This window comes from Desmodus rotundus, chromosome 12, assembly GCF_022682495.2.
Source record: "Desmodus rotundus isolate HL8 chromosome 12, HLdesRot8A.1, whole genome shotgun sequence".
In the NCBI taxonomy this organism is placed as follows: Eukaryota; Metazoa; Chordata; class Mammalia; order Chiroptera; family Phyllostomidae; genus Desmodus; species Desmodus rotundus.
This window is the reverse complement of record NC_071398.1, coordinates 90,836,376-90,856,242: the sequence shown is the minus strand read 5'-3', so window position 1 is coordinate 90,856,242 and position 19,867 is coordinate 90,836,376.

The window sequence follows — 19,867 nt, the reverse complement described above, 5'->3', positions numbered from 1 at the left end:
ATAATAATAGATAATATTTATTGAGTGTTCTGTGCCAGATACATTGCTAAGCACTTGACCTAAATTATCTCAACTAATCTTCATAATAATCTTGTGAAGCAGGTTCTATAATCTGTCTGCACTTTACTGATGAAAAACAAACCTGAAAGTGATCAAAAAATTTGCCCAAGTTCACCCTACCAATAAGTGGCAGAGGCAGAACTTGAACTTGTGTCTCTCTGACTGTAACACCCATGCTGCTAAACATGATACTGTCCTGCCCATGGCAGATATCACTAAGTGATCATTGCACTTTTTTTTCACTAGCCCAGATTTGGCCTCCCAACTTCTTTGACTATTGTTCCCGAGGAAGCCCACATACATAGATCAGAGTTGGCACATGAGACGGGACTAAAGTGTGCACTTGGTCTACACCCTACTATCACCTTAGAGGCAGCTCAGATTCTAATTTAGCTGAGCAATATCAAAAGCTGATCTGCCACCATAGATTGTATTTTAAACACATTTACTTCAGAGTTTTTATATTAGAAGACCTTTCTAGGCTGCTTTTCCAAGCTGATCCACACTGGTTAATTTGTTGGTGTGGAAAAACAGAAGAAGGAACCCAAGCTATCCACAAGCTGTCAATATGAGTTTGCTGCCTCTAAAGAATGCCGTTGGGGAGAAAATTGCAGAGCTAATACCAGGAAGAGACTATGGCTTTATGTTACATGCTCCACATATCTGGGTTGTTTGAATTAATGTCGAAGCTACAAGTATTGTTGAGGGCTCAGAGTTGATTTGGATTTTGGAGAAGTCTAATATATTCCTAGATATTTCCTAAAACACATTAAAGGCACCTTGTCATTCCATGCAAAATGGTAAGAAGTCAGTGTTAATTTTATAGAGCTCCTCCAGGCAGACAGCCCCACCTCAATGCAACCGTTCCCCCTTTTTCTCTAAACTGCACAACAGTCACAATTTGTCACCAAGTATTTTCAATGCACAAATGGCGTGGTAGCTTGTGGTTCGGGAATGAAGAACAGTAAGTCTGGGGATGGGAGGAAGGGAGAGATCTGACTGGACCGAGCGGGGTCTGACGCCTTGTGAACACAGGAAGCAACAGGAACGTCCATCCAGTTTTGAGGCCAATCCTGGAAAGGCAGCTGTGTGCATGGCCGTTTCTGCCTCAGAGGTGGAGCAGGTGGGTAAGTGGAGGAGGAAGTCGAAGTCCAACAGCCTGTGGCTCCCAGGCAGGCAGAAGCTAATACTGGAAGATGTGCCAACATAGGCTAGAAACTCACCTGGGGCTGAGACGGGAGGGCCTGGGCCTGGCCCCAGGGAAGAATGATGACGGAGTTGAGTGAGGTTCCAGGCTAGTCTCCCACAGCTGTTCTCGCTAAAGGAGGAAACGACTAGGGAGAGTCCAGCGACAGTTAGCTCAGGTCAAAACCCTAAACATGTGGACTGGGACAGTCTGTGGGGGGAGCGGTGGGGGAGACAAGGAGAAGCCTAAGCCTTTAAGGATGACCTGAGCATTCAGGCCCCGAGACACTGGGTTCTAGGAAGGGTTGGCAGTGAAACAGACCTTGGACGGCGTGGGAGCTCTGTTCTCACAGAAGGTGGGGCAATGGCTCTGATACATATCTCATCCCTTCTAGGATTTTCTCAGCACCCAGAAAAATCTGTATGTGGTGACAGGGAAGGGAATGAACATGTGATATAAACCTGCATCGGTCCCTTAGATATCCTATCTCATTTAATTCTCAAAATACCTCAGAAACATTGAGACCTGCCCAAGATCACAGCTAGTAGGTGATGTGGCCAAGATCTGAATTCATGTCTGACTCCACACCTTGGCTCTCTGCCCCATCAAGCTGCTTTTGAGAGGACCTGGCCACACATCACTGGGAAAGAGAAAGACAAGAGACACTGAAGACCAGGCAAAGGGGTCTGATTCTCTTATCTTCGTGGTTTTCAACCCACCAAAATCTTCTAGGGAGGTTACACACACACACACACACACACACACGTCAGGATCATCCCCAGGGATTCTGGCTTAATTGCTCTCTGAGGGGGTCGGGGTGTGGCATTTTTCTTTAAAAGTTCTTCTGATGATTCTAAGGTGCAACGAGGGCTGAGAACAGCTGGCCTTGTCCTTTAAGGCAGTCTAAAGCACTCTGGGCTGCTGGCCCCTCGGTAAACTGAAAACTCAGGGCTCAGTGCCTTCCTTGCCTGTTTCTAACTAACTTTCACTTCGTCATTTGCTCTCTTGGCTTTTTGTTTCTGTGCTGCCTTGGGTGGAAACACCCAGTTCCTGCTCGGGCTGTGGAGCCTGAACCTTGCTCTCGGCTCTAGACAAGTAAGAGCGCTAGGAACCAGACACTAGCCAGGGCACTGTGTCCTAGAGGCCAGTGGAGCTGGGGCTCTGGGAATCTCACAGAGGGGTGCAGTGCATGGGGGAGAGTGGAGGAGCTCAAGAGGGTATGACTTAAATCCAGGGAGAGCATGCCAGAAAGTCATCATCACAATAGAGGACCTAGGCAAGGAGAATTCAAGGTAGAGATCTAGAGAACAACAGCACAGAGAGAAGAAGGGCTTATATGGCCAAGGTCAGGAGGTAGAATCTAGAGACATTCTCGGAGGTGCAGATACCACCTGCAGCTGCTGTTTGCTGGGAGCCTGGGACCTGGGGCTAGGTGTGGTCTCATGTGGCCTGGTTTGGACCCAGCTGTTTACCTGCCTGAGCTCAAGGCACCTGTGTGCTCTTATCCTTGTGTTGACTCACCCTCAGACAAAAGATTTGCCTGAAAGGACAGTACATGTGAGTAAGAGACCCTGAAGCAAAATTTGGGTGAAGATTAGCCAATGAGACTGTGGGGAGATCTTGTCTCTCAGTGTGTTGGTTCACGTTGCCTAAGACAGTGATCTTGCTGAATTGCTCTCGAGAGTTACCTAGATCAGCTCCATCCAGACCTCACTGAGAACTTAGAAAACAATTATACACCCACTCTGCTTATTTTATTACAAGAACTGGTCTTTCGCCAAAGCTGTGTTCCGGCCGAGGCCAGCTCTGCCACTGGAGGGCTCATGTTGGCAAAGCTCTTCCCACAGCCAGAATTCAAGTTGCTCCTCTGAGTTCATGGCTTCTTGCTGACTCCTGTTGGCCATGATTCAGTTGCCTTTCTTCCCTGGCGAAGCAAGGCTATGAAACAACAGAAGCCTTTGAGAGGTGTCTAGTCAGTTCTTTCTAGACCTGCTTATCATCAGAGTCTTAAAAACAGAGATTCCTGTACCTCAAGGGGGACTTCTGAAAAAGAATCTCTAGGGGTTGTGCCCCACCAGTCTGGTGTGTGCCTCATCCAAACTGCCACCTGCCACAGGTAGCCTGATCAGAGGAGAACCTTGTATACTGAATTCACAACAGCCTTCCATGTGATCTGATTCAGGTGAAATTCCAGTACCTAGGAAGACTCATAGCTATGACCAATATTTTGTGAGCCAACAGTCATTTGCCTTTTTACCTCCTAAATTACTTTTTACATTAACTTTACAGTAGAAAAGTGATTAGAAATGTTTAACTACCTACCCACCTGTTGTGTCCCTCTATAAGACAGCACCTTACTACTAGGCAGTAAAGAGTAAAGGGAAGAACACTGGATTTTGAAACAGAACATCCACACTTTGAGTCCATACTTTCTCCATTATTAGCCAGATTACCCTGGGCCAATTATATTACCCTTCTGAATTTCAAATTTATCACAATCATCATAGAGATAACATTCGGGAGGCTATTACCATATGCCAGGGACAATGTTAAGCACTTTTGACATCATTGGCTTTAATGTTCCCTAAACATAGTTCTGCAGCAGAGAAAACCAGGTCTCAGCAAGTCAGCCACTTTCGATAAGTGCACAGTGATGCCTACCTCCCGGGGTTACTGTAAACTTATGGGGATAATGACATGAAAGTTGTGTTATGTATATGTTTGTCTTTCTAAAACTGTAAGCTACTGTAGTCAAGACTGTCTTCTTTATATTGCAGCTCCACTAGCCAACATTGTACCCCGCATATTAGTAGACTCCAAAAAACACTGGTTGAATGAAAATGAGTGGTTAAAAACAAGTTAATGTTGCAATATGGCCCTATATAAATGAAGGCTCTATTGATCAACGTATTCCATCAGCCTGATGACAGCCTCAGAAATACCTGTGCTCTCCATCCACTGGGGGAATAATGTACGATCAGGTGGCTTATCGAGGTTTCTACTTACATGAGGCCTCAACAGGCCTCCCTGGAGAAACAGTAATTAGACTTCTGGGGAATGGGCTTGGCCCCGTGAGTTGGGCCAGCTCCGAGGACGTTTAACTCGCCCACCTGAACCGCGCCATGCAGCAGGCACCGTAAGACCGTCAACACCATGCCTCATGTTTCTCTACAATCTTCCTGGATCTCATCCGGCCTCCTCAGACCGGATCCCGGGCTTCGTCTCCTCTCTTTGGCACTCACTCTCTGTGTCCTCGGCCTGCTCCTGCCCTTGGGTTCTGACCTTGGCTGTTTTGCAATGGGCATTTCTCCTTCAGAGTGCATCTGTAGCTGCCACTGCCGACAAACTCCCTTCTCACGCAAGCTCGGCCTCCACGTCCATGGCCTGTAAAACTGATCTTCCCGCTATGCTCAGCTAGGCTCCGTGGGTGGGAACCAGACACCAGTCGGACATCAACACCAGGCAAAGGTTCGTCTTACCTGCGTTCTCAGGGAGGGCTCCCAGGCGGGCAGAAAACTCACCCTGTGCCTGGACAGAGCTCTGCTCCCAGCCTCAGCCCCCGGGTGTGGACACTGATTGAGTATTGGTAGGAGGGGGCAAACCAGGGTGGGACACAACATTGTGCCACTCAAATAGAATACAACTAAACTGTCAGAAGCACGTCCCACAACTTTGGGGGAGAGGGAGAGAAGGAGTCTCCTCTAGAAAACTGAAAAAGGTTCAGATGAAAAAGTTGGTCCACTGGCAAAATCACACTGGAGGTGACTCAGTGAGGACGCAGCAGCAGAGCACAGACAAAGACCGTGGGAACATGGAAAGAGTGACGATGACGTGGAGCTTAATGGCAGAGCGCAAGGCTAGCGGCCTTGGGTTAGGGGGCATCAGCGTGGCTACTGTAAACCAGATTCTTGCCTAGTCGGCAGGGATTAGCAGTCAGCGCCACCAGGTGGCACTAGAGGAGAGGCTGCGAGAGAATTTTAGCAGTGGCTCCTCAGGTGTGAGCAGCCCTGGGGAAAGGGTGAATTTGAGGGGCTGAGGGTCCCTTGTTCCATGGGTGGCAGCTCAGAGGTGTAGGCACCTCTAAATGTCCTTGCTGGCTGGAAGCTAGAGGGGAGCAGGTTCTGTTGGTTTCTAGTGACAAAAGTCCCCAGGGGCTCCTACCTAGTTAACACTTCAAAAGGCACTGCTGTGATGTTGGGGGACTCTGGGTGTCAGTAACCTGGGGAAAAAACCATTTGCTCCCCATTTTCCACTTCAGTGGGAACTCCTCACTGTTATCCTAAACCCTCAACACGTGTATGAGAAGAACCCAGCACAGTGCCCTGGAGCAGTGAGTGCCCAATGAACGCTGTTCCCCTGCCTCAATAAGCCCGTTTGGCTGTCTGCCTCCAGCCTCACTCACACGGGGTATTGACCCATGCCCCTCAGAACTGGAGCGCGCTTGGCCCCATAAAGCCTGCAGCCCCTCTGGCCAGAGACCCTTTTGTCCCAGAGCCTTTATTGTCACAGACGTCTCACTGAGGTCTAGGCAGCAGCCAGGGACCGCCCCAGGAGCTGGCCTCTCAGCTCACAGAGTGTTATCCCCCGTCCTTCTTCTGCCCCAGCATGCCAGTTGCCTAGCCCCACACCCAGGCTGCAACCACATGCCGTGCACACTCTCACCCCTCCGACCCGGTTGCCAGCAATGTGTTCCTCTCTAGTCTGCCTGGGAACAGTCATCACTCTGGGCTTCCCTGCCTGGCCCAGTCGGCCTCGCCTCTGGGCCTGGGCACCCCGGCGTGTATGACCCAGAGGTTCGCACAGAGGTGATCAGATTGCCGGGAGGGAACAGTATGTTTTCCTCCCCACCTGTGTTTTCTTCCAGGGCCCGGGACAGCCAGCTGAGTCGTCTTTCCCCTGCTCTACTCCGTACCCTCCCTCGCACGTGGTCTACCTTCAGCGGGTACAGGCCAGGTGGAGAGGGGTTGAAAAGCACAGGGAGGGTGCACAGCTCGCTCTCTCACAAGGCAGGCTCGCTGTGGGAGACGAGATTGCTGCTGCTTCCCGGAGACAAGATTGTTGTTGCTTCTGGAAGAGTGGAGGAGGAAGGTGGGGCAGAATTTGTGATTTGTGCAGACCAGTTCTGGCCAGATCTCTTAAAATGTTTTGTTCTTGCTTTGCTGCTGCTGTCTTATTTTTTTTTCCCCTGTTCCTGTGCTGACCTGTCATTTCTTAATCCAGCCAGGCCGGTATGACCTCCTGGTTCCTCTAGGCAGTAAACACCCTGGCTTCCCAGGCCACTATTGCTCCCCTTTCTCAGTTTCTTACAAAATGCAATTTGAAATTACAAAAGTGGTAATGTCCATGATAGCGGCAGAGTTTAAATGTTTAAGAGAATAATTAAATACGATGTTCATTGAACCTGGAGCCTTCCTCAGTTTTATTCTCTCCTTTCTTCATTCTCAACAGCATTAGGTAAGAAATCAGCTGTAGAGCAATACCTGAGAAGTGTTCCGCCTTTTAGAGCAGTATTAAGGATTTTCAATGAAATCACAAAACAGTGAACAATTAAAACATGAGTAAATTTATCCCTACAAGGGACTGGAGTCCCTTCTGGCCACATCACATTTCCACAGGAGCTGATAATGAGGTGAGTAGGAATGTCAGACACGAACCTGGCCTCTCTGAAGATCATGAGACCAGGTGGGGGTGAGCTTGCTTAGGGGACCCCGGCCTCATCCTCAGGTCATCTGATGCTTAGACATGTTCAGGCAAAACCCAGCTCGCTGACCAGAGGTGGCCGTTGGCTTGTGAGCTCTGTCCACCAGCTACATTTTGACCATGCCCCCACACCCAATAATGCCATTGAATGCCTCAGCACTTCCTTGAAGTATATTTTTTAATTTAAAACAGTTTGCTCCAGAAGAAAACTTTATAGTTTTACTGCCAGTATAAAATATGTATAGAGAAACAATGACAGACAATTTTTAGTATGTTGCATATAGAAATAAATCTAATCAATTTATGAAAATAATCTTCTCAATGAGAAAAATGAAGTGGTTTATAATCTTTCTGTAAAACAGGAATATTTGGCTCAATGTACAACTGCTCCTAGACTTACGATGTGGTTATATCCCAATAAACCCACCACAAGTTGAAAATATCCCAAGTCAAAAACGCATTTAATACACTTAACCCACAAAATATCACAGCTTAGCCTAGCCTCCCTGCAGGGAGCTCAAGACACTTTACATTAGCCTACAGTCAGGCAAAAATATCTAGCACAACGCCTATTTTGTAATAAAGTCTAAACATCTCATGTAATTTATTATGCATATCACTTGGGCACAATTATTAAGTTGATAAGTTGAGCCGTCATAAGCTGAAAAAATCCTAAATTGTTATCCTCGTTGAGTCAGGGACCCTGTACTAAATAGTGCATCACTGGCGGTGATGCACTACATCTGTTGGGGGCTGTTCCTGGGCGCAGACTGGCTGGACTGGAGTCCCAGCTCCCCACGTAGCAGCTGGGGGATCAAGGGTCATTTTCTCCACATCTGTGTGCCTTCGTTCCTTGTTTGTCAAACAGAGCTAATATTAGCACCAATCAGGGTTGTTTCCGACAACTGCAGGAGTTCATACTTGCAGAACACATATGGCAGCGCCAGGCCCAGCATTCAGTAAGCTCTCAGTGCATCTTAGCTCTACTAATTATCCGACGTCATAGCGTTAGCATTACAGTTGTGCTCGTGGACTTCAAATGCCTGCTCACGAGAGTTCAGAGTCAGAAGACTGAAAAACAAATATTTAACTATTCTCCCTAGAGAAGAGTACCAACTTTAGTAAGTAAGATTGGTTACTAAGAGTCAGTTCTTAACCAAAATAATGAAAGTCACCTTTGCTCAACAAAATTCTCTTTTAATAAGACCTCTGAAGCAGTCCCCAGAATCTAGTCTTGGACTGTGTTGAGCTCCCTAGTCATGTGTGGAAAGTAATGGACAATGGGTTTCTCATCTACTCCCTGCTGCATCTCAGTCTAGAAAAACACTTACAAAGCACTTCATTTCATTTTCAAAGGATCTCTATGTAGTATTCAAAATAATTTTGAGCTAGTTATTCAGATGAATTTATAACCATATGGTTCAGATAATGAAAACATTTGTTGATATTTGAAATTAGTTGAATGGTTTGGTCAGCTTGGAAGATACATTCCTGGGTCCTTGGTGACTCTGATGCCAGCTACCACGTACTGAGGATTAACTGTGCTGTACAGGGTTAAATTTTTTTAATGTTCATAATTACCCAGTAACTGATGTACTGTCTCCATTTTGCAGCTGAGAAAACTGAGACTCAGTGAGGTCAAGTGACGTTAAGATTACACCATTAATGATGGGTCCAAGACTGGAAGTCAGGTCTGTCCATCAGGCGCAAGGCCTGCTCCCTATCTCCATGCTTCCCTGCCTCGAGGGGACGCATCAGGTCATTTGACACCACAGCTCTGCCTTAGTCATTCCCATGAGACTGGGCTTCAGAGCCAGGAACCAGGGTGGGATGTTCTGCCCCCTGTAGAGTCATCTGCTGCTTTATCCTACCTGGAACCTGGGAAGATTAGAAGTTGTGATTAGTATTGCCACTACCACGGTCATACTTCTTTGTGAGTCGGTCTAATTTCTTTCAAGCCGCGAGTGTTCCAGAGTGCTGGTGTTTCTTTCCAAACCAGTCGAGATACATATACTCAGGGGAAGCGTAGGGAGGGAGGCTCTGAGGAGGGCCAGGCTGAGTTTCAGAGGAGGCTGGAGAAGAAGAAAACTGTCTTTGATGGGAGCACTTTGGGGCAAGGAAGGAGGTCTCTTTGGGGTCATTCCCCAAAGACTGGGGACAGAGGTCCTCACGGGAAGCACACCCTGGGAGAGTGCCTACTGTTCTGAGAAGTGAACGCACAGTGAGTGGTCCCAGGGGGGCCTGAGGGGCCCCAACTTCATGTTGCCAGGGAAAGTTTCATTGTAACCGATTTCCTCAGACATCATCAAACTCACAACAAAAGCGCTCTTAGAAGGGGAAGGAAGAGCTGCCTCCAGCTCTCCCAAGTCAGTGCAGGCAACTTCTTTGCTCCCTGTCCACGACATTACTTTGGAGATTCTCAGGACTGTTTCTCACAGCCCAGCTCTGAGTACATTTTTGGTTGGAATTCAGCTTTGAATTCGGCGTTTCCAGACAGGATCCCTGTGGGCTCCAGCGTTAGCCCTCTCTTCCACTGACCCATTCCTCCCCTTGTTTTTCTCGACTCCCTCCCAAGAGCTGTGCACTTAGGTGTTTTTCCTCCCTGACAAGCAATTTCAACTTTCTCTCTTTGCCCAGGCTGGCCGTGGCTCCCTATCACTTTAATCTCCGCTCAATATCACATTCGCTCAGGCCATGTGTTTTCACCCTGGCCAAGACCTTCTTATAGCTGATGTACTCAGCTCTTTCCCTCAAGACCCTCAGGGTCTAGCCCAGCCCTGGGCACAAGACAGGATTCGTCTTGTGTGGATTTTTGAGCTCAACAGCGGAAGGCTTTAGATACCAACAATCAAATTTGCATGTGATCCAGACCACTCAACACTACACATACAAGTAATAACAACCTTTGCGTGTACTGCTGAGTGTGTTACATACAAGACATATGTGTTAGGCCCCTTATGAAGGCGAGCTCTGACATATTTACTGACACCTTTGAAACCCCACATTTATATCATAGGAATGTCACCCCAAATTGGGCCCATGGCCCATTCAACTCAGGCAGTGGCCATAACAGCCAGCATCTACTATGCAGTCCTAGCATTCTGTTCAGCGCTTCTCAAGCATTTTCTTATTCAATATGGCAGTTCCCATAACAATCCTGAGGGGTGGACATCACCGCCATCATTTTACAGATGAATCTGAAACTTAGAAAGACAAGGTAATTGCCCAAGTTTACCCATCTTGCATGCTACAGAAAAGGACATGAACCCAGACGTCTGCAGCCCAAACCTAAGCTTTTAACCAGTTACCTTCCAGGGTCAAGGCTTTTAGGAAAGAATCAAACTCTCTGCAAGGCACTAGTCACATAAGATTGGAGATGGGCTCCCCAAATACTTTGTGTTCTTTGTAAGTTAATTAAATTCCTCTTAAATCTGAGTCTTCTGCTTTCACAAATGATTTTAAACAGATTAGTTTGTACTGTATGTTTCCTCTTATTTTGAGTTAATGCTGCTGTCTTCCATCTTTACAGAGTTCTTAATTCTAAATCTTTAAGATTTGTAAATTCCAGTTCCCCCTCACAGAGACTTTTGATTTTATTTAGATTTATTATATTAGACTTTAAGATTTCATCCTTCCACACCAAAAAGCCATGTTTTCAGTGTTTTTGTAAGGCGGCCATCTTGTACCTCCTTCCTGACCCCATATTCTAAGCAAACCAACAGCTGTAAGGGGACCTCTGTCTGCACCTTCAGTCTCCCACAGCCCTTCAAACAGAAATCCCTTCCCTTTTCTCCCCCCTTTCCCATCTTCTCATAGCCCCAGCCTACACTTCCTGGCAGGCTTCAAGATTACCCCCACCTTGAAGCCATTTGCGATGCCCCCAGGTGGAAGAGATTTCACTCTTGTGTGAAATAGCCACAGGACTATATACCTTCAGATCCTTCACACGGTGCTCTTCACTTTCTCTATTAGGTTTTAGCTATACTAAACATTTCCTGTTTCTCCTTCTAGACTATAGCTGCTTTAGGGCAGTCTGTGTCTGTTTCTTAAGGACTTGAATTCTTTTAGGTACTTGCATCTTGGTCAATGCATACAAATATATATAAATCAATGGTTTTGCTTGATTTCTTTTCAGAAACACTTTAATTTCTTTATCAAAATTAGATAATTCTGAACTCTTGAAACATTCCATGTAATAGATTACTGTGGTTTTATACAAGGCTAAGACAATCTCCAACACTTTACCGGTCATTTAAAATTGCAGTGGCACAGTGAACTGAAGTCTTCTTGGAAAGGCTAAGCTCCTTCCTGGATCAGAGCTGAGAGCTCCGTGCTTGTCATGTCAAAATGGAATGCAGCTATTTCTCTCATAAATGCACGATTTTGCTTAACTTTAACCTGAAAATACTCTACACCTTATGTACAAGATGAAGATTGCACTGGGCACTCTTTTAAAGTATGTATTTTACAGAGATACTATCTTTTTTTTTTTTTTTTGCCATTACTACCAGCAAAGTCTCAACATTAAAGATAGTTTTGTGGCAAAAGAAACTGTCTGCAATGAGTTGGCCTGATTTCTGGCCCATGCTGGAATGGAGAATTGTCAGTCATGGCAACAAGGCTGATGAGTGCTGGCCAAGCCTTCATTCCCTGCACACACACCATGACTATTCTGATGAACATTATTCAAAATATATTGTTCACCCACGTGCAGCTGATGTTGTACAGAACACTGAAAGGCACAATCTGCAAGGAATTCAAAGGCCTAAGAGCTGTCTTTCAGATAAAAAAAAATTGCTCCTTTTTAAAAAATTACTTTATTGTTGTTCAATTACAGTTGTCCGCATTTTCTGAAATGCCAATCCAAAAGAACCTATGCACCCCAATGTTCATAGCAGCACAATTTACAATAGCCAAGCGCTGGAAGTGCCCATCAGTAAATGAGTGGATCAAGAAACTATAGCACATTTACACAATGGAATTCTATGCAGCAGAGAGAAAGAAGGAACTCCTACCCTTTGCGACAGCATGGATGGAACTGGAGAGCATTATGCAAAGTGAAATAAGCCAGGCTGTAAGGGCAAATACCATATGATCTCACCTTTAACTGGAACATAATCAACAACAACAAAAATTGCTCCTTTTAGAGAGATTTGAGGGTGTGCACAGAAGTAAAAGAAATCATGATTACCCAATAGTTACTGCTGCAATCATATTGCTACCTAAGTAAGTACTTTCTTTCAAGGAGATTATAATGCTTGCAAAATAAGGGCTTTCAACCCATTTTAATTTCTGTTCTACTTTCCTACCATAGAAAAGAAATTTTCTCTGTGTCATATACATCAGGATTCCAAAGCCACTCCAGGAGGGGAAGAATGCAAAGGTTCATGTGCATAGGAATCTCGTAAGGGGCTTCTTGTGCAAAATGCAGACTCAGAGGTCCTACCTCAGATTCATTAATTCAGCATCTCTGGGGATAAGGTCTATAACCTGTATTTTTTAAATGCCCTTCTAGGATTCTGATCAGCAGTCCTGGGACAAGACTTTGAGACAAAGTTGGAAATCGTAAAGGAGAAAGATTGCGAGGGAGTTCTCAACACCCAGGGACACCAAAATAGAAAGGTGTTTACTTTCTGTGAGTTATGGGGCCAGCACAGGACCCCATATGCCCCCTGCTCAATACCAGAACCCCTTGCCTGGGTCAAAATGGTATAACAGAAATGATATAGGCTGATAGAACAAGACCACCAGGGTCCTTGTGCAACCAGCTGCGAGGTTTGGGGGAAGCACTACACCTCTCAGGTTTCACGGAAGAAGAGACCTGGACCTGATTATCTCCACCAGGACTCTGTGAACCCATGTGCTCCTTCAGCAAAGGCCCAGGCACTACCTCTAGAGCATCACTGTCCTGCAAAGACGTAGTATGAGCCACATATGGAAGAGTAGGTATTCTAGTAGCCATATTTCCAAAAGTAAAAAGAAATAGATAAAATAAAATAAATAAATTTTATTTAATCCAATATATCTGAAATACTATCATTTCAAAATGTAATCAATGTAAAATTAAGATTTAAATGCTTTTTCTTTCTACTAAGTCTTGGAGATCTGGGTATATTTTCCCCTTCAGCACATCTCAGTTCTGACTGGCCACATCTCAAGCACTCAAGAGCTGTCCGTGGCAGTGCGCTGAAGAGCCAAGGGCCGAATCTGCGCTGCTGCCTGTTGTTGTGTGGCCCACTGGCTCGGAATAGTTTTTACCTCTTGCAAGTATTGGGAAAACAATGAAAAGAAGAATAATATTTCATGATACATGAAAATTATATGAAATTTACATTTCAGATCCACAAATAAAGTTTTATTAAAACATAGCCATGGCCTTTGTTTACATATGGTCTATGGCTGTTTTGTGCAACAGCAGAGTTGAGTAGCTGAGACAGAAACCGTATGGTTTTCAAAGCCTAAATATTTGCTATCTGATTCATTACAAAAAAGTTTACAGACTGTAGAAGGGAAGTGTAAGAGCTGGTCCTAGAGGGCTAGCTGCCTTGGGCCCTTGGCCATTTGCATATAACCAAGGCTTGGCTAATGTGTGACTTGGACAATTTAGTAAACCTCAGTCCAAAGAGATGGGGGGCTGGACAGTAGAGGTTCAGACACACAGCCAACAACATGGAGTACTGATGGAGATGCCATAGCAGAAAGGAAGTAGGACATACCAGGTGGCAGACTATTAGACGAAGGCCAGAGCTGGAGGTGGCACTCCATGGAAGAAGGGGCTCTGAAGATGGACTTAGTCGACTTTAGAAGAGCCTGACCCATTTACCTGTAGAAGGGCTTGGATTTGAGCCTTAAAATGAGGACACACAACAGCAGCTATCTATTCTTACTAGTCACTGTCCTGTCTCTGAAGTCCTGTTGTTGTCTGGCAATGAACTTTTTCAACCTCTTTCAAAACTGTCCTCTTAGGCTCTGGATTCGGGTTTCGCTGGTGGCTTGGTTTTCTGTTGTCCTGGCTGGATATGTGGGTGACTAAGGGGTAGTCTAGCCAAGGGCTTTGAGTTTAGGAAACCTTCCCAGGACTGTAATTACCTGGGATTTATCTCCATCAAAGGCATGTTTTGATCAATCAACTCCTTGTTCTGGTCCAACCCTAGCAGTTCCTGTAAGTCACCTTTGGGTAACATAAAGATAACATTTATTAATTTTTTTCTTTTAAACAATTGGAAAAATATGACCAAGCCTTTGGTGGGGGAAAAAACCTTTTCCTGACTTCTTTGATCCATTTCCTTGTGAGTTATAAATTTAAGGTAGTATTTCTTTAATGTAGTAGCATTTTTTTGCCATATTATTCCATAACTGCTCATAAGCCTTTTGGCACAATCATTTCTGCTTCCATTCATTAAAAAAAAAAAATCTTTTCAAGCACTTTTTAGTCTGAAAAATAGTCCTGTGTTGACAGAAGGACGCCATTAGTTCCGTTTTTACAGATTAAGGAACTGAGGCCCAGAGATGTTAACAGGTTTGCTCGGGTTCACCCAGCTAGTTAGTGGTCAACCTGAGCTAAATATGTAGTCTTCTCCCTGCCGGTTCATGATCTTTCTGCTACGTTTTACTGGCTGTCTATTATTCTTCCTCCCTTCTTTGTTTGCCTCAGCATTTCTTCCTCTCAACTCATTTTAACTTTCGCGCACATCTTCTTCACCTTCCAAGTCCTCTCGCTCCCTCCCAGCCACACTCAAGTCATGTGCTCTCAGAAATAGCCATGCCCACCTCTGGTCCCTCAGCATCACTCCTTGCTGGACCAAGGGGTCACATCATACCCTTAAAGTCTCTCTTCTCCTCTTCATGTACTTGGTCCCATATTCTTATCTTTTTTACATAGTATTTTGAGCCACATCTCACTTGATGATGTAGGAAAGAAGGTGATTCTTGTCACAAGCACAAACTTGAGATACTCATAGCTGAGGTTCCCAGCAGGATTCTCTTTGGCTCTAGTGTACCCACAGTGAGCTCCAGAGACACTGAGAATTGTTCAAAGCATTCAAATGTCAATGTTAGTTATCTTGATTTTTTCTTTTTAATCACAAGATGTTAGAGCTGGAAGATACTTTAGCGATGATCTTATCCATCCATCACCTTTAGAGATGATCTTGTCTCATTATTAATGAAGAAACTGAGGCCCAAAGAAATGTGTGAAATTCAACTCCCATCCAGGTGTTTCAAGATTTGGGAGCCTTGGCCGGTGTGGCTCATTTGGTTGGAGCATCATTCCGAAATTGAAAGGTTGTGGGTTCACTTTCCGGTCCGGGCACACATCTAGGTTGTGGGTTCAATTCCCATTCTGTGAATGTGACAGATTTCCTGGTCGGGGCACAAATGGGAGGCATCCAGTCAATGTTTCTCTCTCACATTGATATTTCCCTCTCTCCCTTCTCCCTTCCCCTCCTCTCTCTAAAAGCAATGAAAAAAATGTCCTCAGGTGAAGGTTTTTTAAAAAAGAAAAAAAAAAGATTTAGGAATGAGCATCCTAAGATCCTGTAATGATAGGATCATTTCAGTTGTGAAGGAGTTGAGACTCATTGGTTTAATTTAAGACCTTGCCAGATTGACTGTTTGCCTAGATTACTGAAATATCATCAGATATAATGAACCAGGAAACAGGAGAACCAAATCGTACAAGAACTTTCTCCGGAAATTTATCTGTCGCCTTTTGAACTAAATAGTAGCTCCACACTAAGTTTTCTGTGTATCTCTGACATGTCACCTAACAGTCATTTGTTCTTTTATTTATTTAACCAACATTGGTCAAGTCAGGCAATCTGTATGTGTCAGATATTTTTCTAGATCCTGGATCCCATTTTCTAGATCATCATTTGTTTGAAGAAAGGGACACACCAGTGGACACCATGATGCAGCCGAAGGTGATAGGCCCAGGGTATAAGGGTACACCTGGGGCAGATACCACACTGAGGTCTGGGAGGTGAGCCTGTGTGTGTGTGGTGGGGGTGCAGGGGGTCGGGTATTCAGGAAAGATTCACCCAGGAAGCAGCTGACTTTCAGGTGGGATTTGAAAGGATGGACAGAAATAAGGCACCCTCTCTCATTTATCAGTAAGTATTTAATGAGTACCCTGTGTACCAGGCTATGTGACAAGGCATTCCAAGTTCAGAGCTGATGGAAACATTGAAAGTCCCTGACTCGCTGGCCCTCACAGTGAAGTCAGGAGTCAGGTAATAAAAGGTAAATAAATATTACAAAGATATGAGGTGGGTGCCGAGATAGAGACCAAGGAGGGGGCACATTAGAATGATCAAGAAAGGCCTCACTGAAGAACTGATGTTAGATCGGACCTGAAGGATAAGAAGAAACTAACCGTGGGACAGCCTGGTAAGAGCATTGCAGACAAGGGACCTGAATGTGCAAAGACCCTGGGGCACAAAACCGCCCAGTCTGTTTTAGTGACTGCAAAAGGCCTGTGTGTCTACTGCATGGTGGATAGGAAAAGAAGAGAGGCATGACACACTGCTAAGGGGAAAAGCAGGGGCCCATATACTCAGGGCTTGATAAGCCAAAGTAAAACTGGGCAGCAAGGACATGTCTAGCAGACGGAATAGCCTGTGTAAGGGCCTGGCGATGTGGACACAGCTGGCACTTGGAGGAACTGGTATGTGACATGGTTGCCTGCAGTGTGGTGACGCAAACTCCATACACAGCAGGAGCTGGGCACAGGGAGGCCTGATCTTCACTGACCTGAGTCTGATAAACCTTTCAAATAAGCTAAAACCATTGACTGTCTCCTGGAATCATGTGGATGATGGTGATTCCAGCTTTTCTAATCAGCTGCAGGAGGCAAAATTTCAGAGAACAAACCAGAGCCAGCAGCTCACCCAGTGTACCAAACTGGATGAAAACAAACTCTGTAGTCCCAATGGGCTAAAAAGAAATTCAGAACTGAGAATGGTGAGGCCAGCTGGACAGCAGGGAGACAGGCAGATGGCCAAAGGCTCATGTTTGGATGACAAGGGAAGAAAGAATAAAATGCAAGAGAAAACAAGGACTCTCTCTTCAAAGAGTTGGGGAACACCCTCTGTTGCCCGTCACTTCCCAGCTGGAGAGGGCAGAAGCAGCAGGACAAGGGGTCAGGAGGAAGCGTTCAGTCCTGGACACCCTGCCTGCTACCAGGAGACCTGTTGGGGTGGATGCCACTGGGCCGGATGCTGGAAACAGGATGTGGTGCCCAGGCCCCTGCCAATGCCAAGGTCTGCCCTAAAGAACTGGACGTCAGCAAACAGAAAACCATTCACCCTGCAGTGGGCAGGGTTTCCATGACAACCCATGGCTCCTCCACCTCCACCCCATCCCTGCTGCTCCACATCCTTTCTCTTCCTGGACTAAACTTTCCATTTGATCACTTTGGGTAAAGTACAGATTGGATAAGAGGTGTTGGGAGGGTGATGGGTATCAAGGGGGTGTTGAATGTGGGAATAAGAAATCTAGTTTTCTTATTAAATTTATTAAAAGACAAGGGATCTCTAGACAGACATAATCAGGCTCTGGGGATTTGTTTGTTTTTTGTTTGTTTGTTTGTTTGAGCCTGACTTTGCTTCCAGTTCTCGCATTTACTGAGGCTCTTTTTTTATAGCTAAAGGCCACTGGTCACTGCTTCCTCCTGGTCCTTCCCTAGCCATCACTCTTGCCTGCTGAAGGGATGCTCTGCTGCCCGATATTGTTCCCAAGTCTGAGCTGGCTGAAGTCCCTCTGCTCTTTCAGCGGCTGACAGATTAAGGGAAAGGGAAAGGCACCCTGGGAATGTTAAAGAAAGTCCACTCCAGCCCCACCTCCAAGATTCAGAGTCATTAAACCTTCAGCGGAGTTCCAAACTCAGCACTTTTAACAAGCACCCTACTTTATGCAGGCTTTGATGAATGCTGGGCACACACTGAGGACACGCTGTTCTCAGGGGGTCACCTAGATTGAACTGTAGCCAAGACCATGGGAAAAACCGACTTCCAAGCACATAAGCCAGGATTCAGGTTATGGGGTGTGTATGCCTCAGGCAACTTGGAGTGGCCCTGTATCCTTCAGCATCTTTCAAGTGACACTAAAACTTTCAACAGAGGGAGGTTTTAGTTCTTTTCCTAATGAAATGTATAGCTCATTTTCTCTTCCAGAGTGACTCTAGGATCTCTAAGAATGGCAGGTTCATGCAATGCTTGCTTAAGTCAACATGGGTTTACTGGTTGTTATTTCTGATCCTAACAACCCAAATAAGACCCAGGGGAAGTCACATGAAACGGACCAGAAAATGATTATCAACAAAAAACTGGAGGAATTTCTCTCACATTGGAAGCAGAGGAAATGTTCGTGTTGACCTCGTTTTCCTCTTTGGTACTGATTAGTTTTGAGCGGGGCTGTTTTTATATTTGTGTGCAGTGACTGTATTTTGCTTTGAGCCTTCTCTGGCAAAGAAATTAAGGAAACCTCCAAAGGAAGATTTTAATTCTTAAAGGGATTGATTGACAAGGAATACACAGTGAGTAAGAAGTGGGAAGTGACTGAATCTCTTCTCTAGAGACAAAGATGAGTGGTGACTTGCAGAGAAAACGTGCTGGCCTCACATAGTAAAAGTGAACACGTAGAGATTTCTCTGAATGGCCATCTACTGCCCAATGTCCACCTGTCAGAAAACTAAGGTCTTACTTTTATATTACCCTGTGCAGGTTCTAAGGGGCTGGTTTTCAACAAAGGGTAAGGATCAGATCACATTTCTTTGTATCCATCAAGAGTATTCAACATGGTGCTGGCTGTCTAGTAGGTATTCAAAAACTTAATGTTAACTGGAGTTTAAGAAGCAATTCTGTTGCCTTTAATGCCTCAATGAGCTATCTTCAGGCTACACTTACTGGACATTGATTGCCCCCAGGATGAGATGATAAAGAAAAAGACCTGCGGTGTTTCTTCTTGGCATTGTTGTGTGCTTACTGTATCTGTAATAACTCTCCAGAGAGCCTGGGTAATTAGATCCTTTGGAGGCATCTATAAAACTGAGCTAGATCACAAGTCAGGCTTCCAAATTGAAGTATTAAATGGGGTAGTAGAGAAGAATGCCAAAGAGTGGGGGCTCTGGATCCCTACCACCTGAGCTGGAATCCCAACTCTACCATCTATTAGCTGCATGACTTGTACAAATTACTCAACCTGTCCTCATCTGTAAGTTGGGGGTCATAATAGAACCTGTCATAGAGTCACAGTGAGGATTAAATGAGAGAATGCATGCAAAGCATTTAGAAAGTAGCCCAGCCCACTGTAAGAGCTCAAGAACGATTAGAGTTATTGAGTAGTGACCAGAACTGGGTTGGCATGTGAACAAAGGCAAAGGACTCCAGCCACAACTCGACCCCACAGATGCACTCAGTGGTTCTACCTGGTCTGTGTCTCTTCCCTAAGCCTTTTTCTACAAACACATTTGTCACTGAATCACTGGGTACAATGACATCAGATACTTACACATGAGGATTTTTGCCCTGTTCCAGTCTCATTTCCAAAAATTCCGTCTGTACAAACGTCCTTCTCACATTCTTACCAAGCATCTCGATCATCTAGAACCTGGGTGAGTGTGGACAAAGGGCGCAGCACATGGCAAATGTCTGCCCTAGAAATCGCAGTTAAGTTACATTAAGGAGAACAGGTGGTTTGGAATGAGAGAAACAATGGAAATGAACCAGGCACATTCTCTCCTGTCTCCCACTAACAGTGCTAAAACGCAGCCCTGAGAGGGAGGAGTCAGCTTGCTTTCCAGGGGAGCTGGGTTCTACTTCTGCAGGTAGGAACCAAAGAAAACATCTCAACAGGTGTTGAAGTTTGGCATTCTTTAAAAAAAAAAAAAAAAAAAAAAAAAGAGCATGCTATTCTAACATTTGA